This window comes from Pelophylax lessonae, assembly GCF_965119305.1.
Source record: "Pelophylax lessonae genome assembly, chromosome: 1".
Taxonomy (NCBI): domain Eukaryota; kingdom Metazoa; phylum Chordata; class Amphibia; order Anura; family Ranidae; genus Pelophylax; species Pelophylax lessonae.
Genome location: NC_138768.1, coordinates 385,709,005 through 385,724,529, shown reverse-complemented (window position 1 = coordinate 385,724,529; position 15,525 = coordinate 385,709,005). Strand labels below are relative to the sequence as shown.

General features: G+C 38.6%; 1 protein-coding gene across 12 annotated transcripts in view; it reads left to right on the top strand.

The window, feature by feature from the left end:
* The first annotated feature begins 13,625 nt into the window (after positions 1–13,625).
* PTPRD (protein tyrosine phosphatase receptor type D) overlaps positions 13,626–15,525 on the top strand; it is a 1,741,884-nt gene continuing 1,739,984 nt past the window's right edge. For all 12 annotated transcript variants that reach the window (XM_082266411.1, XM_082266413.1, XM_082266423.1 and 9 more), the window contains exon 1: positions 13,626–13,692. The gene's annotated coding sequence lies outside the window, so the exon portion shown is untranslated. The remainder of the gene's footprint in view (positions 13,693–15,525) is intronic.

Sequence of the window (15,525 nt, the reverse complement as noted above, 5' to 3'; positions counted from 1 at the left end):
TGAAATATATAAAGGTTGCCACCTGGCGAGGGGTTATATAGATGAAGATTTGCGTAGTCAGTGTCAATACCATATGATAAGTATATATATATATACTTTGTAGTATGATCATCTGTGTGTAGGTGTAATCCGCGGCACCCTCTGCACACACTGCAGGGACTCGCCAGTCGTGATCAGATCTCAAAAGCAGTGTACTAACGATCAAATTATCGTATGATGAGTTCGAAATCGGTATTTGTCATCTGATTTTTTGATCGTGTGTACGAGGCATAAGGCCTAATAGAGGGTTTTTTTTTTTTTTTTTTTTAGGCAAGACTCCCTAGATTGCTTCATGTCCTTGTCCATATTTTAATGTCATTGCTGGAGCCTCTGAATGATCTCACTTTGCGAAATACCATGTAAGATTTTGGTGCTATATATAACAATAAAAATGATAATGATGATAGTAATAAGATAATATTCTGGCTTCTTATAACACATAGATCAGCTTCTTTTAAATACAGAGCATTGAGCAGCGATAATGCACCTGTATATAAGTTTTGGCAGGCATTGATCTGGGAAAGGTAATCTCTAGAGTGCACCTGTCTCTTCCTACAACTAAAGCTGGACATAGAGATTCATAGATAGCGCTAAGTAGAACAAAGGTCACTGACTCTCAAAGGATACACCAATCTTGATTGACACACCTGTTAAATTCTGCTCTACTCACTAACTTATCCAGATGTCTGTAAAATGACAGTTTTACTTTCTGCCTGCTTGGAGGTAATGACCTTTTGTAAAGCAAATGTATTTATTATCCTTTCTCCTTTCATTTTCATCTATTTTAGGAGTAATTAGTGTTCATGCTTTAAAGAAGTATTAGAAAATTTAGCATACCTATCAAATTTTTTTTTACAAAGTTTGCAACTCAAAAAAGTCCATATTCCACTTAGTACTGTACATATGAACACATGCTTCGTCTGTCCTCAAATAAGACGAGAGTTTGAAATGAATTCCTTATTTATATAGTTATTTATTCATATTAAACTTAATAATTATGCTCATAATCACACAATTGTTATGTGCACCGAAGCATACATTTACAATGCAAAATATAATTGCTAAAGTGTGAGTATATACCCTACTGGGCTTATTTCAAAGGCAAGGAGGAATGTGTAAAAGGGAGTAAACTGTATAAGCTAAGCAGAATTCCTCTATCATGATCTGTTTTAGTAATCGGGTGGCAGTAAATGGCCACATTATTCACACCACTGCTCTTTTCTTTGTCCTATTCAGTAAGCTGTGTCAGTAACGTTTTCCAGAACATGTAGCATAAGACATGTTTGAAGTACACAAAAAGTTAAAAAAATGTTTTACATTAAATGAATCTGAAGTTTACAATAAACTATGACCAAAATGTTAACCTGACTAATTCTCAACCCAATTAAATATAGTAAGTGTATACTGTATAGTAAGTGTATACTGTACAGTATGTTAGAGAAAAATGTTATATCAGCAATGAAGAAAACTAGAATTTCTGGCATGTAGAGAAGCTAGCAATTCTTCAAAACTTAGGCAACAGCACAGACTAGTGGACAAAAAAGATATATCACTCCTGCAGTATATAAACTTGAAAAAAATTTAGTTAGCACTGAAGCTAGTGATGATATATGCATTCATTTTCTTTTCTTTTTTTTTCTTTTAGTCTAGTTTTTATGTTCTTATCCGGGGTCCCTTTTGACTTCTCAGCCATATACATCTTTACACTGAAAATAGTGATATATGCATTCATTTTCTTTTTTTTTTTTTTCTTTTATAGTGTAGATTTTATGTTCTTATCTGGGGTTCCTTTCGACTTCTCAGCCATATACATGTTTACACTGAAACTAGTGATAGATGCATTCATTTTCTTTTTTTTTTCTTTTTTTTAGTCTAGTTTTTATGTTCTTATCTGGGGTCCCTTTTGTCATCTCAGCCATATACATGTTTACACTGAAACTAGTGATACATGCATTCATTTTCTTTTTTTTTTTTTTTTTATAGTGTAGATTTTATGTTCTTATCTGGGGTTCCTTTTGACTTCTCAGTCATATACATGTTTACACTGAAACTAGTGATATATGCATTCATTTTCTTTTTTTATAGTGTAGATTTTATGTTCTTATCTGGGGTCCCTTTTGACATCTCACCCATATGCATGTTTACATTGAAACTAGTGATACATGCATTAGTTTTCTTTTTTTTTCTTTTTTTTTTTTAGTCTAGTTTTTATGTTCTTATCTGGGGTCCCTTTTGACATCTCAGCCATATACATGTTTACACTGAAACTAGTGATACGTGCATTAATTTTCTTTTATGTCTAGTTTTTATGTTCTGATCTGAGGTCCCTTTTGACTTCTCAGCCACATACATGTTCCTTTTTTTAATTTTAATAAACAATAAATAAAATACTGGGAAAGAACAGACAATAAATTGAAATGGAAATGGAAAACAGAATGACTGGATAATAATAAAATATTATTAATATTACAACTTTTTAAAAAAAATTCTCTATTTTGCTATATTGTAAAAAAAAAAAAAACCTTTACAAAAATTGTTTGTAATGAAGAAAATGTATTATGCCTACTTTTTTGTAGACTTTAATATTAGGTCGTTAGGTCGGAATGCTGAACAACCATTTAGACTGAACAATTGATTGTAGCGTTTAATGTATGGTCACTTGGTCACTTTAAGTTTGATGTTAGAATAGCAATTTTTTAGGCACAAACTGAAAATGTATCTACAATAATTGAGAATGCATAAATTAGATGTGGGGGTTATATTTAAATGACAAAATTACAAAACTGCTTGTATAAACATTTTAAAACAACTCTTTTCTCTACACATAGCTGGACACTTGTTTTAAGTATTCTAAGATCTGCTGGTATCACATTGCAGTATTTAAATACAAATTATATAACAAATACAATTGTAAATACAATAATAAAATACAATATAATATAAATACAATGTGTAACAAAACAAATTATATAAGGAATGCACTGAAGGAAAAAAAAATCTAATTTTAGTAAAAAAAAAAAATATTTACATGTTGAAATAAATTTTACATTTAAAATACATATCTTAAGCACTACTTACTTTTTTAAAGATGTTTCCAATTTATTAGTCAGGTGGCACAATATAAACAATATGTTTTTTTAAGCTAACAGCTTGATGATTAGTTGCTGGTGCCTGAGCTTTTTAAATTGTTAACAAATACAGTATATAGTAAAAATCAGCACATTAATTAGAATGAAGTATAATGCATACATAACATTCTGTATCAGAGATGTACATAGATATACAGAACAGATCAGTCTATAAAACAAGAAATTAGCTTTTGTGTCTTACCAGTTTTAGAAATATCACACCTGGGAAGTGACCACTGTAAGGCTTCATAAATGATACCCAGTGTATCAAAAACATAGACGTAATTTTTTTTTTTGTGCATAGCCTTTTTTTAGCTACTGTATGGACTGTTTTTTTCTTACAGTATGCATATGAAGCTACAGAATATCCCTTTATTACTTGCAAATATGTCACTTAAAATTTTTCTAAAAATGGCCATATCATACATTAAGATATTATGCCTATCCAGATATATACAAATTGTATTTTATTTCCAACTAGCTTTAAATTGTTGCAACATTTTTCAATAATCAGTAAAAAACATGTTATAAATGATTCAAGGTTTGATACATTAAATGCTTTAGTAAACGCTCTGTTAAAAAAAAAAAAAAAGGTCCCCCCTAGAGGTTTAACAAGTACAGCCAAAGCTCAATTGGCTGACTTATCCTGTGTATTACAGGAGTGCAATTCGTTTTGCACTGATGTGACCCGTTTTTAGCAGGCAGCAGGCTGAAGCCCGTTGTCGGCTGATGTCACAGAGCAGGTCCAGGCTCGGGCAAGATCATGACAATGAAGTCGGGATCCTGCCCACATGCCTTAACCGACACCCCACTCAAGCTCTCAGCGAGCTGCTGAGAGCATGAGTCAGCAGCTCCCACCCCCTCTGCAGCCCCACGCTTCAGTGAGCGAGGGGGGCAGAGCAGAGGGCGGTGACTGACAGTCAGCAGCTCTCTGCTCAGGAAGCTGTGAGAAATTAGTGATTGGCGGTGTTCAATCACATGGTTCTCAGTGTTAGAAGCACCTGGGGACAGATGCAGCACTGGACCAATGTTGTACCCACCTAGGTAAGTATGATTCTTAAAAAAAAGCCATACATCTCTTTTAATGTTATAATGTGCTAGTATGCATCACTGCACTGATCTGCACTGTTGGGCACTGACTGACACTGACGGAGCTGCACCAGGGGTACTGATGATCAGTGCCCTGATTATCAGTGCAAACAATATACTTTCACCTTGCCAGTTATCCGAACTCCTTTCCTCACACAGGCAGCGTGTGAGGAAATAACTGACTTTAACTGGCAAGACTAAAGCAAAGGTGCTCACAATATAAAAAAAAACATGATAACAATAAAGTGCATGAAAACCACCTGATATGTGGTCACAAATGTGCTAAAATACAAAAAACATAAATGTATAATGGAAGTCCAATGTGACAATCCCAACACCAAAAAATAATATGCTTCTAGATATTCTTCTCTGCTCCTTCACCACGAGTGCTCAACAAATGGATGGCAACTCACCAGAAGTTTATGACCTCTTTTTACAGAAGGTCAGGCCAAGCGTTATTGGAAAACCCGATTATTCCTAGGATAACACCACTCCACTTCTAGATTCCTCAGGATTAGTCTAGGGTGTAGATATACTCCACAGGAAACATAAAGAAGTACTTCATGGTGTAGGAGGTTTTAATTATTGTTTAAAAACAAATACATAAAAAATGTGCACTCACATGTGTGCCTGTTCCCTGCACTAGGTTCATACAGCATGTGCAGATGGGCCTGTCAGTCTGACTCTGGCGTGCGATTCAGGCCTTGCTCTCAATACTGGGCCTGGTGGATAGTCACATGGGACCCGGATGTGACGAGTCGACGACTCCGATGTACGTTTCACCGTGTAGGCGTCTATGCGGTGAAACGTACATGAGAGCAGGGGACTGCCTACTACAGCAAGTACTTCTTTATTTCTCCTGTGGAGTATTTCTACACCCTAGACTTATCCTGAGGGATCTAGAAGTGGAGTGGTGTTATCCTAGGAATAATCTGATTTTCCAATAACGCTTTTCCTGCCCTTTGTAAAAAGATAGACAATGTGGGCTATGTGGGACTTTAAGTGAGACACCAGCAGGTATGCCCAGCGTCTCCATCCCTGTATCGGAAAAAATGAATTGAAAAGGATTAAGAGAGGTGCATGGAAGCCAGCCAGCCCCCAGTCTGATGTTCTCACCCTCCAGTCTGCCACCAACCAAGTAGACCTGTCTCATGATATAAATAAAGAACAGGGGTTTAGTTGACACGCATTTGCAAACACATGTGTAAGCTGCAGAGCCACTACACGGCACCCTGTTTTATCTGCAGTAAAACAGGGTGCCGTGTCGTGGCTCTGCAGCTTACACATGCATTTGCAAATGCGTGTCAACTAAATCCCTGTTCTTTATTTATATCGAGACAGGTCTACTTGGTTGGTGGCAGACTGGAGGGTGAGTACATCAGACTGGGGGCTGGCTGGCTTCCATGCGCCTCTCTTAATCCTTTTCAATTCACTTTGTAAAAAGAGGTCATACACTTCTGGTGAGTTGCCATCCATTTGTTTAGCACTCGTGCTGAAGGAATCAGCAGACAAGAATATCTAGAAGCATATCATTTTTGGTGTGGGGATTGTCACATTGGACTTTCATTATACATTTATGTTTTTTGTATTTTAGCACATTTGTGACCACATATCAAGTGGTTTTCATGCACTTTATTGTTATCATGTTTTTTATATTGTGAGCACCTTTCCTTTACACTTGGTTTATATGTCACTAGAGGAGTTTTCACTCACTCATTTAAAGGGGCAGCTACATATGTCACAATACCCTTAGAGGCACCATCATTTCCACTTGTATTATAACTGGTAAGTCTATTTATATGTGACCAGCTGTTAATATGGCAAAGGGCCACTGTAATTGGTCCTTTACCATGATCTGTGATCAGTTGTGTCTAAGGGACACAGAGGTCACAGAGCACTACCAATGCATGCCTAAGGGGATACACAGGAGGCACGGTTCTTGGAGGTTGTAATGATTTCCATAATTGCAAGAAACACTATTTGCATTTGCAAATAAGATGGCTGCAGTATGAAATAGAAAGGTCATTTTTAAGACCATTTCATTACAAACAATTGATGTAGCAAACATACAGGTTTTGTCAATCTTGTAATATAATTGTATTTTTTTTTTTTATAACCACTTGCTGACCAGCCACCACATACATGTGGCAGGCCGGGTCTAATAAGTGAAAAGATGTACCTGTACGTCGTTTCGTGCAATAGCCAGTGGGGGCAGGCCAATCATAGAGACAGAACAGCGGTCTGATTATGTAAACTGCCTATGCTATTCAGAAACAGAGATCTCTAGGTCATCTTGTGAGTCCATCCCCCACACAGTTAGTAAGCACCACTTAACCCTTTGATCGTCACTGGTGTTAACCCCTTCCCTGCCAGTGTCATTAGTACAGTAACAGTGCATATTTTTAGGACTGATTACTATAGAAATGTCACTGGTCCCCTCAAAAGTGTCAAAAGTGTCAGTTAGATGTCCGATCTGTCCACCTTAATGTCGCAGTCCCACTAAAAATCGCTGATCGCCACCATTACTAGTAAAAATAAATAGAAATGCCATAAATCTATCCCCTAGTTTGTAGACACAATAACTTTTGCCCAAACCAATCAATATGCACGTATTGGGATTTTTTTGTTACCAGAAATATGTAGCAGAATACATATTGGCCTAAAATGATGAAAAAAAACAGATTTTCTTTTTTTATTGGGTGTGTTTTATAGCAGAAAGTAAAAAACATATTTTTTTTTTCAGAATTATGGCTTATAGCACAAAAAATAAAAACCGCAGAGGTGATCAAATACCACCACAAGAAAGCTCTTGAGAAATTTAGCTGTACCTAAATTTTATTTAGGTACAGCGTCGCATGACCGTGCAATTGTCAATTAAAGTAACGCAGTGCCGTATCGCAAAAATATGGCCTGGTCATTAAGGGGTAAAACCTTCCGGTCAAGAAGTGGTTAAAGACATACCATAGGCAGCTCAAGCAAGTTAGATACCTCTGAGTTGCATACTCAATGCACATTTTTTCTGAGCTACATAATGCATGCAGATAATTAGTAGACCTTGAAACACTGACACGGCCATATCACCTTTCTCACTAGGTTATATAATCTCCTTTTGACTGTTTAAATGCTCATGAAACACTGCGCGGTTCAGATGGAACATCAAATGCTTCTTTTTATCTGGCATTATCAGACTTATCACTGAACTAAGCCAGGCAGCCAGCACTCAATCTGTGCTTAGTCTGTCAACAGAAAAGCATATCAGTATCATATGTCAGAGGGATGTATCCAAATGGGTTTGAAATAACCCAAGTGCCATAAATGTTTACATCATGTCAAATATAATCATCAGTTTTATCACAAGAAATCAATGAGAGATGTACTTTTTCCTGTGCAAAGGCTGATTGTCTAGATGCACAGTTTATGCTTCATAAAGATTATCTATAATCGGAGACATACTTTGTTAGCTATTTTTTCAAATAAAATTAAATTCTTATTCCTGTTATTCCCCAAAATATAGACATACAGGCTTAAATCACTATACCAATAGGGTCATAAGCATACAAGCTGGTCATATGCTGTACAGCCAGGATTCAATTTATACTTTCCATGTCTTTATTCCACCGGTCTTGTTACCTCCACCCACTGCCCCCTCTCCATTTTTTATGGCCAGGTAAAGGCACACATTTAAGTTGTAATTCATTTGGATCCAGATCATGATTGTGCATACAGAGATTTAACCACTTCAATATAGAGCACTTTCACCCCCTTCCTGCCCAGGCCAATTTCGAGCTTTTAGCGCTGTTGCATTTTGAATGACAATTGCGCGGTCATGAAACACTGTACCTAAACCAAATTTATGTCATTTTTTCCCCACAAATAGAGCTTTCTTTTGGTGGTATTTAATCACTGCAAGTTTTTTTACTTTTTTGCTACACAAATAAAAAAAGACCGAAAAGTTTGAAAAAAAAAAGTTTTTTTGTTTATGTTATCAAATTTTGTAAATAGATAGTTTTTTCCTGCACTGATTAGCACTGATGAGGCCGCACTGACAGACACTGATGAGGAGGCACTGATGGGGTGGCATTTATGGGGTGGCACTGATGATGAGGCACGAATATGCAGCACTGATGGGCACTGATAGGCGGCACTGATATGAAACACTGATGAGCACTGATATGTGGCACTGATATGCAGCATTGGTGGGCACTGATAGGGGGCACTGATAGGTGACACTCATGGGCACTGATAGGCGGCACTGATGGGCACTGACATGTGGCACTGATGGGCACTGATGGGTACTTATAGGCGGCACTGATGGACACTGATAGGCAGCACTGATGGGCACTGATAGACACTGATAGGCGTCACTGATGGGCACTGATAGGCGGCATTGATGGGTACTAAGGGGCACTGGTGGGCAGCACTGATAGATGGCAATGATGGGCATTGATAGGCGGCACTAATAGATTGCAATCATGGGCAGCTCTCATGAGGAGGGCACTGAAAGGGTCCCTGAGCCCTGATTGGCATCCATGGTGGCCATGGGTGGGTATCTCTGGTGGTCATGGGTGGGCAATCCCTGGTGGCTCTAGTGGCATCCCTCCAAGGGTCTACACTGGTAATCAATGCTCTGATTACCAGCACAGACCACCACCTGTCAGGAGAGCCGCCGATCGGTTCTCCTCTACTCGTGCCTGTCAGGCACATACTGAGGAAAGCCAATCAATGGCACTTCCTATTTACTATGTGACCAGCTGTGATTGGACACAGCTGGTCACATGGTAAAGAGCTCTTTACCGGTATTGGAGATGTAGTGTGTCAGAGTGACACACCGCACCACCGATAGCCACTCTGCGTGCCCCCCCCCCCCCCCCGGTCTATCCTGCTGGACGTCATATGATGGCGAGTCAGGATAGAGCAACCACTTCTCGGCCATCATTTTGATATATGTCAGATGGGAAGTGGTTAAATAATACCCCATGGATAGAGCAAATGTATGGACATCAGAAAATCTGACTGTATCTGTTCCAACCAATAGATTGCATTGGAGGTAATTAGAATACACTCCAACAAACTGCATTATGGGTGGCTTAAAGTGATTGTAAAGCTTTTTTTTAAATAACAAACATGTCATACTTACCTTCTATGTGCAATTTTTTTGTACAGAGCAGCCCCACTCCTCCTCTTCTAGGGTCTCCCACCAGCGCTCCTTCCTCCTCCCCTCGTTCTATGGGGGCACTCATGTGGTCTACACCCAAGCTGGGCTGTTTGTGTATTCAGACACACAGCCCGGCTCGGCCCCGCCCACACTCTCTGCTGACAGGTTTCCATTGACAGCAGCAGGAGCTGCTCGAAGACAAGGCTGAGAGAGAGGGGAGAAGAGCTGTTGCAGATGTATACAGCACTGGATCTCCAGATCGGTTTCAGGTGAGTTTTTAGAGGGGGGGGGGGTGCTACTAATGCAGAGGATGCATTAAGTTAAAGAATACCTTTACAACCACTTTAATCTTAAATTTGCCATTAAAACCAATTTGGATGACATCTATTAACCAGTTCTGGAGTGGAAGGATTTGACCCCTTAATGACCAGGCCATTTTTTGTGATCCCGCACTGCGTTACTTTAACGGTCCTGTGACACTGTACCGAAATAACATTGATGTCCTTTTTTTCCCACAAATAGAGCTTTCTTTTGGTAGTATTTGATCACCTCTGAGATTTTTATTTTTTGTGATATAAACAAAAAAAAGCGCAATTTTGACAATTCTGAAAAAAATAAAACAATATTTTTCACACTCTGCTATATAACATCCCCCCCCCCCAAAAAAAAAAAATAAATAAAAATTCAATTTTTTCATCCTCTTAGGCCAATTTGTGTTCTGCTACATATTTTTGGTAAAAAAATTTGCAATAAGTGTATTTTGATTGATTTGCGCAAAAATTATCGCGTCTACAAACTAGGGAAAAGATTTATGTCAATTCTATTTGTTTCTTTTGTTACTAGTAATGGCGGTGATCTGCGATTTTTAGCGGGACTACAACATTGCGGCGGACAAATCAGACCCCTAAATTACATTTTTGACACTTTTGGGAGGACCAGTGACATTACTACAGTAATCACTGCTAAAAATATGTACTGTTACTGTAATAATGACATTGGCAGGGAAGGGGTTAACACGGGTGATCAAAGGGTTGCCTGGGGGAGTGTTTTCTAACTGTATGGGGGTTGGTCTTGTTTACAACAGCTGACCTTCCTTCTTGTTCAGAGAGGAGCGATTGAGGGTGCCCGGTGGCAATCAGGGTCGCCTGTCCCATACATCGGCATCCCTGCTGCGTAGCAGGGGCAGGAGTGTGCCGCTGGCAGCGCGCGCTCGCCCCAGTACCATGCATGCGACCGACATAGGGCTACATCATTACGTGCAGCCGAGCCAGCCTGCCGCAGTAAAACTGCGGCCGGTGGTCGGTAAGTGGTTAAAAAGCAATGAAAAGTTTATCAACACATTGCAATGCACATTAATGTAACATGCATTAAACTTCTATGTCAAAGTGGGAACACCCCCTTAGCAGCATGAAGAACATGCAGCCTATTGCTACAACTAACAGCTCAGCACTGAGTGGGTATTTAAAGGGGAGGTGGAAGGGATGAAAATGTCTCCCTCTCTTTCTCTCTCCCCCCTCTCTCCTCCTCTCCCTCTCTCCTCTCTCTCTACCTCTCTCCCTCTCTCCCCTCTCTCTCTCCCTCTCTCTTTCTCTTTCTCTCTCTCCCTCTCTCTCCTCTCTCTCTCTTTCTCTCTCTCTCTCTCTCCCTCTCTCTCCTCCTCTCTCTTTCTCTCTCTCTCTCTCTCTCTCTCTCTCCCTCTCTCTCCTCCTCTCTCTTTCTCTCTCTCTCTCTTTCTCTCTCTCTCTCCCTCTCTCCTCCTCTCTCTCTCTCTCCCTCACTCTCTCTCCCCCTCCCCTCTCTCTCCCCCTCTCTCTTCTCCCTCTCCCTCTCTCTCTACCTCTCTCCCTCTCTCCCTCTCTCTCTCCCTCTCTCTTTCTCTCTCTCTCTCTCTCCCTCTCTCTCTCTCTCCTCTCTCTCTCTCTCTCTCTCTCTCTCTCTCTCTCTCCCTCCTCTCTCCTCCTCTCTCTCTCTCTCTCTCTCTCTCTCTCTCTCTCTCTCTCTCTCTCTCTCTCTCTCTCTCTCTCCTCTCTCTCCTCTCTCTCTCTCTCTCTCTCTCTTCTCTCTCTCTCTCTCCCTCTCTCCTCCTCTCTCTCTCTCCCTCACTCTCTCTCCCTCTCTCCTCTCTCTCCCCCTCTCTCTCTCTCTCTCTTTCTCTCTCTCTCTCTCTCTCTCTCTCTCTCTCTCTCTCTCCCTCTCTCTCTCCCTCTCTCCAAACACCATCATGATGCTGATGGATTGGAGGATATTCAGAATTTAATTGTGTTAGGCGTCTGCACCTTAACCACGCTATGGTAATTATAGTGTAAGACACAGACATAATTTATTAAGCAAACAAATATGTGTCTGTGAATTTATTTTAAGTAAAACAATAGTTCCCAGTTTCACCAATGTGTTTCAAATTAACATAATCCAAAAGGATTTTTCATATTTCCATCTCTTCTTTAAAAACTTCCCTATTTCATCATTCCTCAAAGAATAAATGGAATTTATTTATATTCACTATTACAGTATATTGCAATATGGCATTCTAGGACATTCCCTAAGTTTCAGCCGTATGCTTTACGCAACTGTAACAAGAAATACAATATGTTACATAAATCAGAAATTTAAAGTAGAACTATGGTCAAGCTATCAAATACCATATGTCATGTAGACTGCCAAAACATTAAGGCTGAGATTTCTGATTTTTTAAATACAGACTAGAACAGTTTGTAAATATCTATTTATTCTGCCCAAAGGTAGGTGTATCTAGGTGCTGTATGTGAAAGGGTCAAGGATAGTTATTTTTTTGAATATGAATGGGACTTAGGCAGTCATAGTCACTGGAGGCACCATAAATAAAACATCTAGCAACAATGGAAATTTTTCACTTACTCTACCGACTCTTGCACCTTGCTGTTTGCTGACCCATATGATCATCAACTTTATTGACCAAAACCTAGGTATAGTAGGTGGTAGAGGAATGATCCAAACTACCAAATTCCAAACTTAAAGTGATACTAAAGTCTCTGTTTTTTTTTCTTTAAAAATAACATGTCATACTTACCTGCTCTGTGAAGTGATTTTGCATAGAGCAGCCTGGATCCTCTTCCTTCTCAGGTTTCTCTTTGGTGCTCCCGGCCCCTCCCAGCTGTTGAGTGACCCCAGAGCAAGAAGCTTGCTATGGGGGCACCCGAGCCAAGCCGTAGCTTTGTGTGTCCATTCAGACAGAGAGCTGCGACCCAGCCCTGCCCCCTCCCGTTGGCTTACTGACTTTGATTGACAACAGTGGGAGCCAATGGCACTGCACTGCTGTCTCAGCCAATCAGGAGTGGGAGTCTTGGGCATCTGAGACAATCCTGATGTAAGTAATGCGGGGGGGGCTGAGGGGGGGAGAATCTGAACACAGAAGGCTTTTTATCCTAATACGTAGAAAGCATTAAGATAAAAAACCTTCTGACTTTAGAACCACTTTAAGTCAGTATTTAAATAGACTCTGGGGGTCCTGCAGAACTGAGAAAAGCATTGGCACTGGGGGGGATTGTGTTAACACTCTGCTGTCACTTTATAGTGTTTTGCAGCAGTACATTAAGCTTTCAAATGTACTAGTTTAAAAAAATTTTAAATAACATTTATGTATTGATTTTACCATTTATTAACTATTATATCTTTACTAACAAAAATGTGATTACATCCCCCAAAAAAAGATTTAATGGTATGTAGGCAACTGTAAAATGAAACCTTAATGAGTTTACCTGCTCATGAGCTAAAACTCACAAATGAACAAATAAACATCTACAATCTTGTTAAAAGTATTGGTTTGTCAGTGGAAAAGTAGTTCTAAACAGAAAAAAAAGCTGTTAAACAGAAAATTTGCTACATTATTTTCTTTAATTAGCTTCAAGAAAACAGTGACAGTATGGTGAAATAACTTAAGTCAGTGCTTCATTTACACCCAAGAGGCATGCCAGAGGCAATGTAATGCTGTCTCTTAATATATTATACTTTTTCTATGTATTGTCATGTGTTTTTGGATTTTAACTGCTTTTCTTTTCAGCAATCATTTGTTCTAATCAATAAAATGTATCCTTTAGTTACCTGTGCATTTGCAACCATTTCAAACATGGAAATAATTATCGTAAACTATTGATTATAATCTGTTTATTATTGCTAGGATGTCATAAGTATTTATGTAACTAGGTATGGAAGAAATTATATATTGTGTCTTATTTTATATTTTTCCAGGAAATCTTCAGAGCGGCGATCAATATTTAGCCTCCCAGACTTTGGCATCATTTCTTGGTACGTTTTTTTTAATATTTCCTCTTAGTTACAGTAGCAAATTTAGTAGAGCTGATTTAGAAGCTATTCACTTATTAACTAGGCTATGCGAACACTAAACATCCCTTTGCAAAATGAAAAGTATCTAACTCTATCTTGATTTACTAAAGGAGTTGAGACTGTTCACTTAGGAAAGTGAATGTTCACTTTTTCCAAAGCAATGTTTATTGAGCTTAGTGAAAAAGGTAAAGATTTGGTCACATCAATCATCCAATAACGTGCAAGAAAGAATCATATTTTATATTGCCCACACACATGATTGTATTCAAAATACACTAATTGTAATTACTAATATTTTCTTTATAAACAATCTGAGCTCCGTAATTGCAACTCCTAGTGTGTTTGTCACTCCATAAATACTAACTTGGTAGATAAAAATATATGAAGAGTTTTACATATATGGAAAGAAAAAAATATGATCTGTAGAATGTCCATGCATTCTGGGCAGAATATATGTTTTATTTATTCATATTTCATATTCATGTAACAGCAGATACACTTGTGGTACTATATACACTGGCTCCAATGTCCTGGACTATAAAATGGCTAGTCTTAAGACCAGATATTTTAAGATCAGTCACATAATCTTTCTAACTCTAGTGTGCCTTTATGTGTATAGTTAGAATGCTCTTGTTCTTTGGTTTCGGATTTGCATATTCCACAAAGATAATGAGTTTCTTATCTTTTTAGAATATAGTCTGTGTTTTGATCAAAGTCATTAAATGAATACTGAATTAGTAATTCTGATTGTTTTGCTAATGACTTGTATTAAAGATTTTGTTTAATGATAGCAACAGCAGTAGGCAAGTTCATCTTTCTAATCATGCTGGCTCAGAGTCATTATTCAACCTCTCTCACTTGACCTACATATAATATCAATTATTTTTAATAGTAACACAGTATGCTGAATAGGATAGATTTTATGCAGCCACCTGACAGTTTTTGATGAGGTGTCAAAATCTGCCCAGGTGTTCTGTTTTTTTGCTTCTTCTTTCAGGAAGCATCTATGTATGGCATTTGCAATGCTTTTCAAATGCAGCTGATGTCATTTAATCCTTGAATCTTTCTATAAGCCTTTTTTATGCTATTAAAATACAAATAGTTAAAATGAAAGTATGAAACAAACCGGCACAATCAGCTGGTCATTGCTTTTGTTGCTAATTACTACACAGGAATAAAGAGTGGCTTACTAAAGGGCATTGCTACAGATATCAGGAAGAGGTGAATCAATAGCTAGAAATCTTCATGATTAGGAAAGATTTCACCCACAAGATTATGCATTACTTGAGTTACTGCCTGTCAGTGATAAATAAATGTGGCACACCGGCTGATTCTGAACCAGATATTTAAGGGTCCGTGCACACTGGGTATAAAACATGCTGCTTACACAGGCTTTTGGTGTTTTTTTTTCTTTAGCCTGTATAAGCATTTCTATATTAGACTATTTTCCCATGCACATTAGTTCATATACAGGCATATTTGCAGGGGAGTGTTTTTAGGCAGAAAAAAACAGACAGAATCGCATTTTTGAGAGGAGCTTTTGGGCAGAAAAAAGCTTGAGGCCTATAAATGCTCATAAATGCTTGTAAATGTGCATAAACGCAGCATTTCAAGTGTACATTGTTTATAGTGAAAAATGACCAGAGGGGAATGCTTTGGGGGGGGGGGGGATTATAAAAGCAAAACCCATAAACTCTCATAAACGCTTGTTTCAACACAATCCACTATGATCATTTTCATGCTGCTTTTTCTGCCAGAGGTGTTGGTATTTTTTTCAGCTTTCTAGTGTGTATG